Source organism: Paralichthys olivaceus, chromosome 14 (genome assembly GCF_024713975.1).
Source record: "Paralichthys olivaceus isolate ysfri-2021 chromosome 14, ASM2471397v2, whole genome shotgun sequence".
NCBI classification, from domain to species: Eukaryota; Metazoa; Chordata; class Actinopteri; order Pleuronectiformes; family Paralichthyidae; genus Paralichthys; species Paralichthys olivaceus.
Window position 1 is genome coordinate 13,507,903 of NC_091106.1, and position 11,130 is coordinate 13,519,032.

Below are 11,130 nucleotides of genomic sequence, written 5' to 3' on the forward strand. Positions count from 1 at the left end.
ATTATTATGTCGGAAGATCTGGCATGATTGAATTAGTGACTTAAGCAGCCTGACTTCTTGTTTTTTTTAGACACCAACAGACCAGAGGAATAAATCTATTTTACATGTTTCCAGTCAAAATGACCAGGCTGCCCCAAGATAACCATTTCAAGCTGTTAGTTTTTCTGTGACTTAATCCTCTACAAACACTGCCCCTCATGGGAATTGAGAAACAAAAATACACACAAGTGTTCAGGCGCTAATGACTAAATTCGAGCATATCAAATGTGGTTGAATTGGGTGGAGTGATCAGCTGTCTGGAGAGGAAATTTACTCTTAAGAAGAATCTGATTTTGATCCCAGCTGACAAGTCCACCCAAAAAGAAAACAGCAGAGCTGTGAAGTGGTCACTGGCCAGGATGAAGCAGCTGCTGGGCAAACAGGAAAGCAGCTCTTGAAAGCAGAGCACCTGGGTTCACGCTGTGCTCTCACACACATTCAGCATCCTTTCATGCATTTCAGCGAAGCATGACTCTAACCACACATGCACATACTGTAAACAACCGTTGAGGCATTCACAGCTTATCTTGATTTATATTAGGGCCCAACGTCTAACGAAGTTAGAGATAAGTCCACTTCATTCCAGTTTCACTTGTTCTTTGAAAACTACCTTGAAATGACCTGAAATGATCTCATCACACTGGCAGACGCTAGGTCCTCGTATCTAAAACTCCCGATTGAAGGGAAAATGATTTCATGAGTCAGAACTTGATAACATCAAGGCTCATTCTTTTGCAGTGTGGACCTCCATCCAACGTGAAACCCAAGTAAACTGGATCAGTCTGTCATAATTAATCTGAGTATGAGTGAGAAAACAATTTAGGGGCTAAAAAAGAGCAAATCTTCATTCATTAACACAGGCAGAACGCACAGTCTTGTTTTTATCCACTTCCTGTTTGCAGCACGTGTTTTTATTCGTGAGGCCCCTGCGTTGCCACCCCACCCTGACCTGATGGGGACCACAGAAGGCTCCACAATGGAGACTGTGTGCACTCTCTGAATGACAGACCTGTCCATACAAGCTAAAAGGAACCCCCCTCACCACCATTACCACTACCATCACCAACGTGTCACACAACAACACAAACAACTGCATAACAGGTCTTTGGCTTCATCTCTTTTGGAAGCAGTGTTCCATGGTTTAAGAGGCAGATGGACTTGATAAGGGAATTCTTTATGATCGAACTTCAGATTACTGAGCAGGAATGTCTCTGCTGGTCGACACGTGGCTGCTTTGATAATAGGAAGTGTTGCTTTTCATCATGTCCCAGGTGATGAGCTGCTGCTGTATAATCCAAGAAGCTAATGACGAAGCTCATTAGTGTTTCCGTCCACTTATTACTGATATACCTGCCGTCACAATTTTGTATGGACACAGTATGTTTCCATGTGCTCATGGATCAAGTGCAGATCAGCTGACTTACAGGCCCCAAGTCATCACCAGGGATTGTTAACATTTACTGATAAGGAGATATTTTCCTGAATATGGGATTCATTTGCATAATTGTCCCATTATTTTGAAGGAAAAACAAATTATGAAACACATTCAATTTCTGTCGGGCCCATTAAGAGTGTTGATGAATAGGCGGTGAGATATGACAACTTACAGAAGCAAAACAAAGCCTGTTTCTTAGCCGATTGTAAAATCTACTTTTCTGTGTGCACAACTTGAACATTGTGCGTAGTGTGAATGGGACTTTACGTGTGCGTGCATGTGCCTGCGCACGTACATGGATGCCCCCCTCCCTCCCTCTCCACCCCCCTGTCCTCTCCACTCTTAGATTTACTGCAAAACAGCCCTGTGAGAGAGTACACATGCTCTGCCCAGTCTCTGTACTGCACCCTGACAATTACTGCTATATATACCACTCCAAATGAGAGCCATGAACCGGCGTGATTATAGGGTGGAGCAGAGGCAAAGAGGGAGAGGGGTGCAATGAAAAAGTGAGGCGAGTTGAGAGAGAGAAGGGGAGAGAGAGAGAGAGAATGTGTGTGAGAGGGAGAAAGTCTGCAAGGAGAAGAAGAACGACAGGCAAGAGAAGTCTGCTGTAAATCCTGTTGTTTCTTAAATCATAGTGTGCATGACAAGCTGCGTTTAGTCTGAATAGTTTTAGGAAGATGAGATTAAAAGGATGAGAAGCATGCAGGGAATTTTCTGCACTTCTTTGGTGAGGGAAGAGTCAAAATGATGACCTCTGTCTGCATCCTTCTCCTCAATGAATCACACAGCACAGAGATTTGAAAGACAGAACACTGAACATGGCCAAAAGAGGTACAATAACATTTGGTAAAGAAGTGCTGCCCTCTTCTGGAAGTCAGAGGAAGCAGATGAAGGGAATATGATTGTAACTTCCAACCAACTCATCCATTATCTGTACTGCTTATCTTAGGGTAGAAGGGGAGCTGGAGGCGATCCCAGCTGACATTGGGTGCCAAAATATAGAGACAAACAACCATTGACACCTATGGTCGATTTAGAGTTTCCAAATAACCTAACCTGCATGTCTTTGGACTGTGGGAGGAAGTCAGAGTACCTGGAGAACATCCATGCAGACACAGGAGAACATGCAAAATCCACCACGCCAAATGAAAAATGTATAAACAAACTGAGAATGATATAGATTCCTGGAAGCCTGACAAAAAAGGAACGATCTTTGACACAAGCATCCTGGTTCGTGCAGAAGCTTTCTCAGGCTATAAACAATCAGTCTCAACACTATTCTTCATCATTTATCTCTCACTTTCCCGGTGGCTGTCCAAACACTGAGCTTATCATTTCAGCTGAGTGACAGCCGGCGTGCTGTCAGTCACAGATCTGCCCTGACTGTGCACTCACCTCGGTGTCTGAGGCGTCTACAGAAAGATTGATCGCACAGGAACTGATGTCACAGCACAAATGCCCACGTATGATGCATTGAACCGCTGCGTATAATGAATGCAGGTTGTTGCAGAGCCCAGGCTCTGCTGATGAGCAATTTACCAAACAGATCAGTCCACCTTATGGGGTCATGAGACTGTGGGAAAAGAGGTGATCTGGGGAGTGTTGAGTAGAGAAATGGCTGCTCTTTTAATCCCCCCCTTCTTCCATGCGCGGGAACCATCCCTGTGGGGGGAAAAAGCGGCAGGATCACATTACCCATGGACCACTTTTTATACAAAAACGCACGCTCTGCCTCACTCCAGCGGCTCGCATAATTGGAACCATCTTGGCATGAAGATAGAGTCAAGGTGGCATATCAATGGGCGCGTACTCCAAGGGCATGCAGATAAGAAAAGGCTGCTTCTCTTAACAGGCCGTGTCCATGATTGGGTCACTGGCCCTCCCTAAAAAAAAGGCAGCAGGCCGGGTGTGGCGTCACATACAAATAGCTATAGTTGATCAACAGTGTGAAACCTTGTGGTACAATTCACTCCCAGTGGCGCTCATCCCGAACAACAACAAGAAACAGTTTTGTTACCAAGCCTTGTCTCATTATGTATGCATGCAAAGCAGCAGAAAATCCCTGCAGCTCAGGATAAAGGCAAAGTGATGAGATTTTTACAGTGGCTACATGTAATAAGACTAAAAATGCTCCTAGGATCAGTGAGATTGGCCTGTAACTTTATTGCTTCCTGTCATTGCGTTAGAACAAAAACAGCTCCACATATAAGTGTTTTTTTAATTACACTGCACCGTCACATCAAGTGCAGGATGGGTATGTTTTACCAGGATGGTTGAAATAACGTTTTTTAAAAAAAATCAATAATACAATTTTAAAGGGTACTCCACTGATTAATAGTTGCATTCAGTTCAATTTATGGTTTCTCACTGGACACGTTGTTTTTAAAAATGGTCAGAACCAGAGCAGTGGTGGCCAAGAGCTGTAACCCCTAGTGCAGATGATGTTCCCAAAACACTGGATCCTACACTTCCCATAAAGTCCCAACAAAACTGGTCTGCTAGTCTCTTTGCCGATTTCCCATCCTGCTACAGTATCCACTCTGCGCCGTGACTGTCCAGAAGGGGAAGAAGAGCTGGACTTCTCTGCCTCCGCACAAATAAAAGCGTGTGCCAAGCCGCATTAGCCCTGCATCCTTATCGCCTTCCTGACTTGAGACATTTTATGAGCGGGAGCTGTCACCCTCCTCACACTCCAACAACGAGAGAGAGGCATGCTTTATGCACTGCTGCATCACTGGCATCACTGTTTACTAGACACTGTTATCATTTAACTACATGTACACTATGAAAGGTCACATTTTGGACTTCAATTTATCACATCTCATTATATGATAGAGAGTATATATCACATATATAATATGTTCCTGACCTGGGAGCAGTTCAATCTAAGCTAAGTTGTGGTGGAGTGTGATGTAAACAGAGCTGTGTACACACCTAGTGGAGGCAGAGACCTGCTGTGGCCTCAGCTGCCGGACTCAACCAGCTCTCCAGACACTCTTAAAGTTTCTGCCCACACAGACCCTGACCTCACTGGCCTCATCTTGCTGTCATTTCTGTTTACCGCAGAGAAAACGGCTCAGCAGTGTGGTAATGCCACAAATATCTTAATAAGGATGTTAAATATGGCAAAAGCCAGTGGCATGTTGTACATTGCTCAACATGCTCCACCAGGATAAAGTATTTACATGGTCCTATGTTTACAATTTTATTAACTTTTACCTGATAATACTTCCTCTCTAGTTTGCTCCCCCTCTGTTGCCTGAATCATCTCCTGCTTCACTCAACCACAGCGTTTGTTTATGCAAAACCTGATAATCACGCTGCAGCTCCTTGTGGTTTCTATAGCAGTAACTTAATTCTGCTCCACTAATCATAATAATTATAGATATTACAGTAACTGTGGCAATTACTGTAGAGCAGCGGGTCCTCTGCCTTAATGGATGCTTAAACAAACTGATTTCAGATAAGTTTGGGAAGAAAACTAATTCATGTTGTCTGAGGGGAGATCAATCAGGTGAAAGGGGGTTGGGCTTGGCAGGGTGTGACGAGGAGGGGTTTGGTAATTATTACAGAATACAGTAAGAGATGGAAACTCTGCTCTTCCTCTTTCTTTCACACTTGTTTTCCTTTTACCCCCGCATCCCTCCTTCTCTCCATGCCTTTGCCACATTATTTATCTGTGCTGTCACACCATTGTTGTGATTATGGATGTCATGCAGCCGTAAAGCGCTCCACGATCAATAGGCCTGAAATTAAACCAAAAAATGAATTTCCGCAGCGTCGGCCACATGCACTCCTGAGCAGGAATTACCTTGCAGGAGGATGGCTGATTACCCCACTGAGGAGACAGCGACGGAAATGTGGGAGGAGGAGGGATGGTGTTTGACCGAGGCTGACAGCAACGGAAACAGCACAGGACTCAGAAACAGTGGTAGATCGTGTGATGGCAATTTTACAGGAGTAGTAAACCTACTGGACCTGGAGCTCTCTGGTTTTAGGACTGTGTACACATTAGAAAACATGTGGTACATGTGTTATTTAACTAATCCCTCCAACAGCAGGTTTAAGTCAAAATAAAGTTTCTGCCAACAATTCATATTACAACTTCAGGACGTTGAGCGATATTGTGTTGCACCCGGAGCCAAATGTCTGTAATGCAATGAGTCCGATGCTGTGACACAGGCAAACTAAGGAGTTGATGCAGTCATTTCTCCTAGGCTCAGATCAATACACCATTAGCATGATGAGATGAAACAGAGCTCATTACTCCTATCATCAGGACATTTGGAGAAGCTTGGGAGACTTTGGACATGTGGCACGACCGAGCAACGGCACAATAATTACACACAAATGGGAGGTTGGGGAAAAGGGAATAAAAGGAGGAAACTTGCCTGAAAAAATAACAGATTCATTTGAAACCTATGCAACCTGTGTCTGTGGAGTTATGGTCAGACTGCAGTCGTTTGGCAGAGCAACAAGCACAACATGAAGCCTGTAGCTCTCTGTATTTTAGGACTATGCATTCACATTTAACTGTGCTGTCTGTCCTTTGATATCCATTCCAGCTTCTGCTATTTATCCTCAGCAAAAGACGTATAGCTGGGGAGATAAGGTCTGGATGTCTAATAAATGTTATCCTGTTTTTAATATACCTTCTCCAGCTCCCTCAAACCAGCACTTCTTCTAGTTTTCTTCCTCTACCTCTTCCCCTCTCCACGTCCCTCCACCAGAGATGGACGCATCCTTTTCGTTTCTCACTTGTTTCCCTCGTCCCTTATTTAGAATCGATTTGCGATTAATGTCAAGGCGTCACGGGAGCAGGGTGACAGGGGCCGAGGTGGCTTCAGCTTCTGCTTGACATTCTTCTTCATCTTCGAATAGGAAGTTTGGTTTACATCAGCCATGGGGCGGGAACTGTCATCGGGAGACCTGCTGGCTAATGGGCTGGATTTATGCGCTGCTCTCCTCCTCCTCCCAAGTTGGGAGAGTCTGAAGTCACATATCTGAGGTCTTTTTAGTGTTTCCTCTGTGGGTCATGAATCAGGTTCGGAGACAGGCTGCTCATGCAAGATCCAGCTTCTTAAAGACGTGTAGAAATAGTTTGTTCCCGTGATAAGACGCTCAATCTGGGCCACAAATTATGCACGGTTATGTATTTATATAACATGCACTTCACCCACGGTAATTTATTTCCTTTCACCTAACTTGACATGTAAGCATAAACTTCCTTCATCTGGCCTCCAGGACGTCTGGTCCTGGGTAACTTTTGGATTTCAAAACCATGTAACAAATCCTATGAGGTTTGTGAACTGTCTTAGAGCAAATAGGGGCCTGACACTCTGCATTAGTAGAAAAGATGAGACATGAGAGTGACGTGTAACAAACAATGTGGCTTCTGGGTTTTACAGAGAAACATCTTGTTCCGTCACGTTCTGACACAGTGAAGAGATGTCGATAAAGGTTAGCATTTTGAAAGCACAAGGGACGGGAGTACCTGGAAGCAAAGTGTATGAAAGCTCAGCAGAACTATGTCAGACCCATCTTCAAGTTAAAATAATGTGAAATGCTAATTATAGTGATTATTTCCTTGTGTGAAAATTATCGTATTGACATTTAATATTTATCAGCGATGTTTTATGACTCTGCTCGTCAGCTGTTTTTTTTCCTTCCATTTTCCAGCTGTTTGATTCCTTTCCAATTGCCTCCTCTTCCTCCCTCCACACTCCATCTCTCTCCCGTCCTCGCGAGTATCTCAGTGACTGAACTCATTCTCAACTATTTATTTGCTTTATTTCCTGAGATCAGCTATAAAGAACAAACACTATTAAGCCAGCCAATCAATAAGGGACCATCAGCGCTCTTACCCCCCCACCACCACCCTCCCTCCATCCCTCCCTCGGCAAAATAGATTTATATCTTCTGTCCGAGCAACATAAATCACATATTCATACATTAAATTAAAAACCATGATTGATAGCAAAGCAGTGTGTACAAAACTTCATGATGTAAAAAAAAAAAAAATTAGTTAAGGAACTACGGAGGGTGAAGAGGAAACAAACATTTCCTCACAGTGTAATTCTTCACAGTCTTATGAGGACGTGCGTGTTCGGCAGATGAGCTGTTGCTTTGTGAAACTGACACTTGGTGAAACTGAAGCTACAGAAGCAGATCGTATACATATTAATCAGCATTTAACTTGAGTTCCACAGAGCAGTTTTCACAATGTAAACACTTGGTGTAGCTAAGATGCTAACTCAAGGAGGGGAGCAGGGGGTTGTGGGGGGTTGTGGGGGGGGGGGGGGGGGGGGGGGGGGGGGTATGGTCCAGGAGACATTCATCTTGACTTTAAAGGAGCTGGTGAGCTTCCAGCCTCTATCCTCTGCATGTCATTCTGCGAGGCGAACTGAGTGTGGAGAAACAGGTTCATTCACAAAGTGACACTTAATGGGATATATACAGATTGTGTCATGCATTACAGGGCACAGTGGTTATGGGAGCATTCCCGGGGAGAGAGGCAGAGAAATATGGCGGCATCCATCAGAGGTTTGGCCCGAACAGGGGAGCAGGAGCAGAGAGGGGGGAACTACGGCCGAGGGTTGGGGGGCTGCCAAGGACATTTAAGAGAGCTGTCAGGGAAGGCTGATCTATGAAGGACCCTGTTGGCTAAACCTGCGTACATCCCTGCATGTGAGTGTGTGCGTGTGTGTGTGTATGTGTGCGCACGATGTGCATTCACACCAACGCCTGCTGTAACACTCATGCCCAGGAGGCTAAAGTACAGTGGAGCTGTCTCAGTGGTTCAAAGATCAGAGCTGCAGCTCATCTGCCCAAAAAAATCTAATGTTTTTATTCTGAGCGTGAGATAAAACAGAGAATAAAAAAACAGGAGGGTGAACTACCAACGTCAGTAGGAAGTGGAAATAACACAAGGTTCCTAAAAATGATCAAGATAGGACGCTTCACTGATTCACACTAATACAGAGGTCTAAAATGAAAGAGCCAATTTAGCTGGAGTTTTATCCTCTCTGCCACAGAGCCATGCATAAGATGAAGATATGTGGATATTCAAGTCAATTTAATGTAATTTGTATTGTACTAAATCACAACTTACATTATCTTCAGGCACTTTACAGAGGAAGGTTGACACCTGAAAAATCGAGAAACTCAACAGTTTCCAGAATGAGAAAGCAACTGACAACAGTGCTGTAATAACAATAATAGTGTGTGTGTGTGTGTGTGTATGTGTGTGTGTGTGTGTATGTGTGTGTGTTAAATGAAAAAAATTGTATATATTTTTAAAGTAACTAAAACAAAAAACTTTCTTTTAGTGGGGCATTAAAACTTCATGCATAATATTTAATTGATGAGGAAACATTTTGGATCCAACAGCTTCACTAAACATGGCTCCAGGAAACGGACCCTTGAATCAGACAGGAGCAGCTGCAGCAGCGGAGCAGAGGGAATCTGGAGGTACATCCTGCAGGGCCTGTTAGCCAGAGGAGTGAACACAAGGCACCTCTGCCAGAGGGGACGCAGCATCGAGACCATTACTAAAGCTTAATGATATGAGAAGTGTTCTCCTATCCACCGTGGAGGGGATTCATCACAAGGCTAGCACTATATCTTTCAACAGCTTTTAAAGAGGAAAGGGGACATTTCTTCATGCCGTAGTAAAAAAAAAAAAAAAAAAAGCCCCTCCCTCGCCCCTTTGTTCCCTTGAGCTTTGTACATTCCTCATCTTCACTTAAAGGTTCAGTGTGTAGAATTTAGTGACATCTAGTGGTGGATTCGCATGTTGTAGCTGAATACCCCTCAACTCATCCTCCCATTCCAGACATGAATTCCTGTGGGAGCCTTCAGCTTTCATAAAAAGTCAAAAGGTGTTTAGTTTGTCCAGTTTGGGCTACAGTAAAAACAAACATGGCAGCTTCCATAGAGAGGACCTGCTCCCGATGTAAATACAAAGTATTTGAATATAAAGGGCACATCACTAGGATTATTTTATATTTAGTTTCAACCAGTATATCCCTTTCCCCTCAATCACACTGAACCTTTAAAGAAGCTCTATTTTAAGACCATTGCGTCTACATAGGGAGCAGGAGCAGGAGGAGGAGGAGGCACGACCTTGGAGACAAGTGGGTGTGAGGTAAGCTGGTGAGAAGCCCTGGAAGAGATGCAGACAGTCTCAAACCACAACATCTTGTCTGGGATTTGTCCCAGTGCGCCCCAGGGGAAGGAATACAATTCACTCTCTGCCTCAAAGTCACACTACACACCGTCACTGGCCTCAGCTGAGAGCTGATAGATGTCTCTTTGTCCCCTCGTAAATAAAAACATTGGTCTCTGCTGTGAGAGACTGTAGATCAGGGAGTAAAATAGCTGAAGGTATCATGCGCTGCAGTAAGTCAAGCCAGGAGCACTTTCTTTTTCTCTAACACTTCACATTTTCAAACTGAGAACTCTGCAACCTGCAAATCAAACCTGGGGCAGATAAAGTGCAACACGAGAGCAATAAAAATAAATAAAGGGAGTGTTGACTTTGGGTCTTTAACTTAATTTTACGGCCCGCCCTGCAGCCAATATGTAGTAATCACAACACGGAAGAGGTTAATGTTTCTGTCGTGGTATTTGCATTGTTTGAGTCACAGCCACCTGCCTGTGGATTTACACCGGTAGATCACAGACAATAACAGTAAAGACAGAAGTGCACTGGTTTATGACTTCAGCACTTTCAGTTTGAAGTCTTCCAGCACCAGTGAGTTTAAATTATGGTGGGAGACGTCCTTGGGATGTGAACATCTCATTTCACTGGGCTGTACGCAACACACACACGCACACGCAACACACACACGCACACCTAATTTCATTGGGGGTCTCTGGGAGGCTGGACTCAGTGGAGCATGACATAAGAATTATACATCTGGCAGCAGTAAACCTGCAAACTCTCTCTCTTTCTCTCTCTCTCTCTCTCTCTCTCTCTCACACACACACACACACACGCACACGCGTGCACACGCCATTGTGACTGTTATGAGACAGAACACTAACTTTTTGCTCATCAGTCTGAAAAGAATTATTTATTACTTTTGAGGATCATTGCCACTGATACTTGTAACTCTGCTATATGCAAATGCGCTGCTGTTGTTCTATTCTTTTCATCACTAAATGGGAGCTGAGACAGTTCTGTGGATCTGCTTAGATAATGTAGAAGAGGCCATTTAAATACTTTGTAAGTGTGCATTTACTGTAATTACTGGTTATTCATCATCAAACATTATATATATATATATTTATATAAAGTTGAAAGTTTGACTCATTGATTAGGAACTGATTGATATTGAAAACATATGTTTAATGCTTTGCTTATAACTGCAGTGTCAGTGGAGTCGGGCCAGAGAAGAACAGAGCGTGCACGGTATGGAGTGAATAATCAAATGATAACAAGTTGCACATCCAGGTCCGTGACACATCTACACAGTTGCATATGCACCAGAGGGTGGTGGTTCATTCCCCAGCTTCTCCATTGCACATGCCTGCACAAGCGCTGCACATAGATGCACCGCATGAATGTGTGTGAATGGGTGCATGGCAAAACTGGACTGTAAAGCGCTTTGAGTGGTTGTCGTATGGAAAAACTTTATAAATATATC

At 43.9% G+C, this 11,130-nt stretch overlaps 1 long non-coding RNA gene across 1 annotated transcript in view; it reads right to left on the reverse strand.

Moving 5' to 3' along the window:
- Nucleotides 1-11,130, reverse strand: part of LOC109629244 (uncharacterized) — a 47,232-nt gene that overhangs the window by 24,237 nt on the left and 11,865 nt on the right. The gene's annotated exons all lie outside the window — the stretch shown is intronic.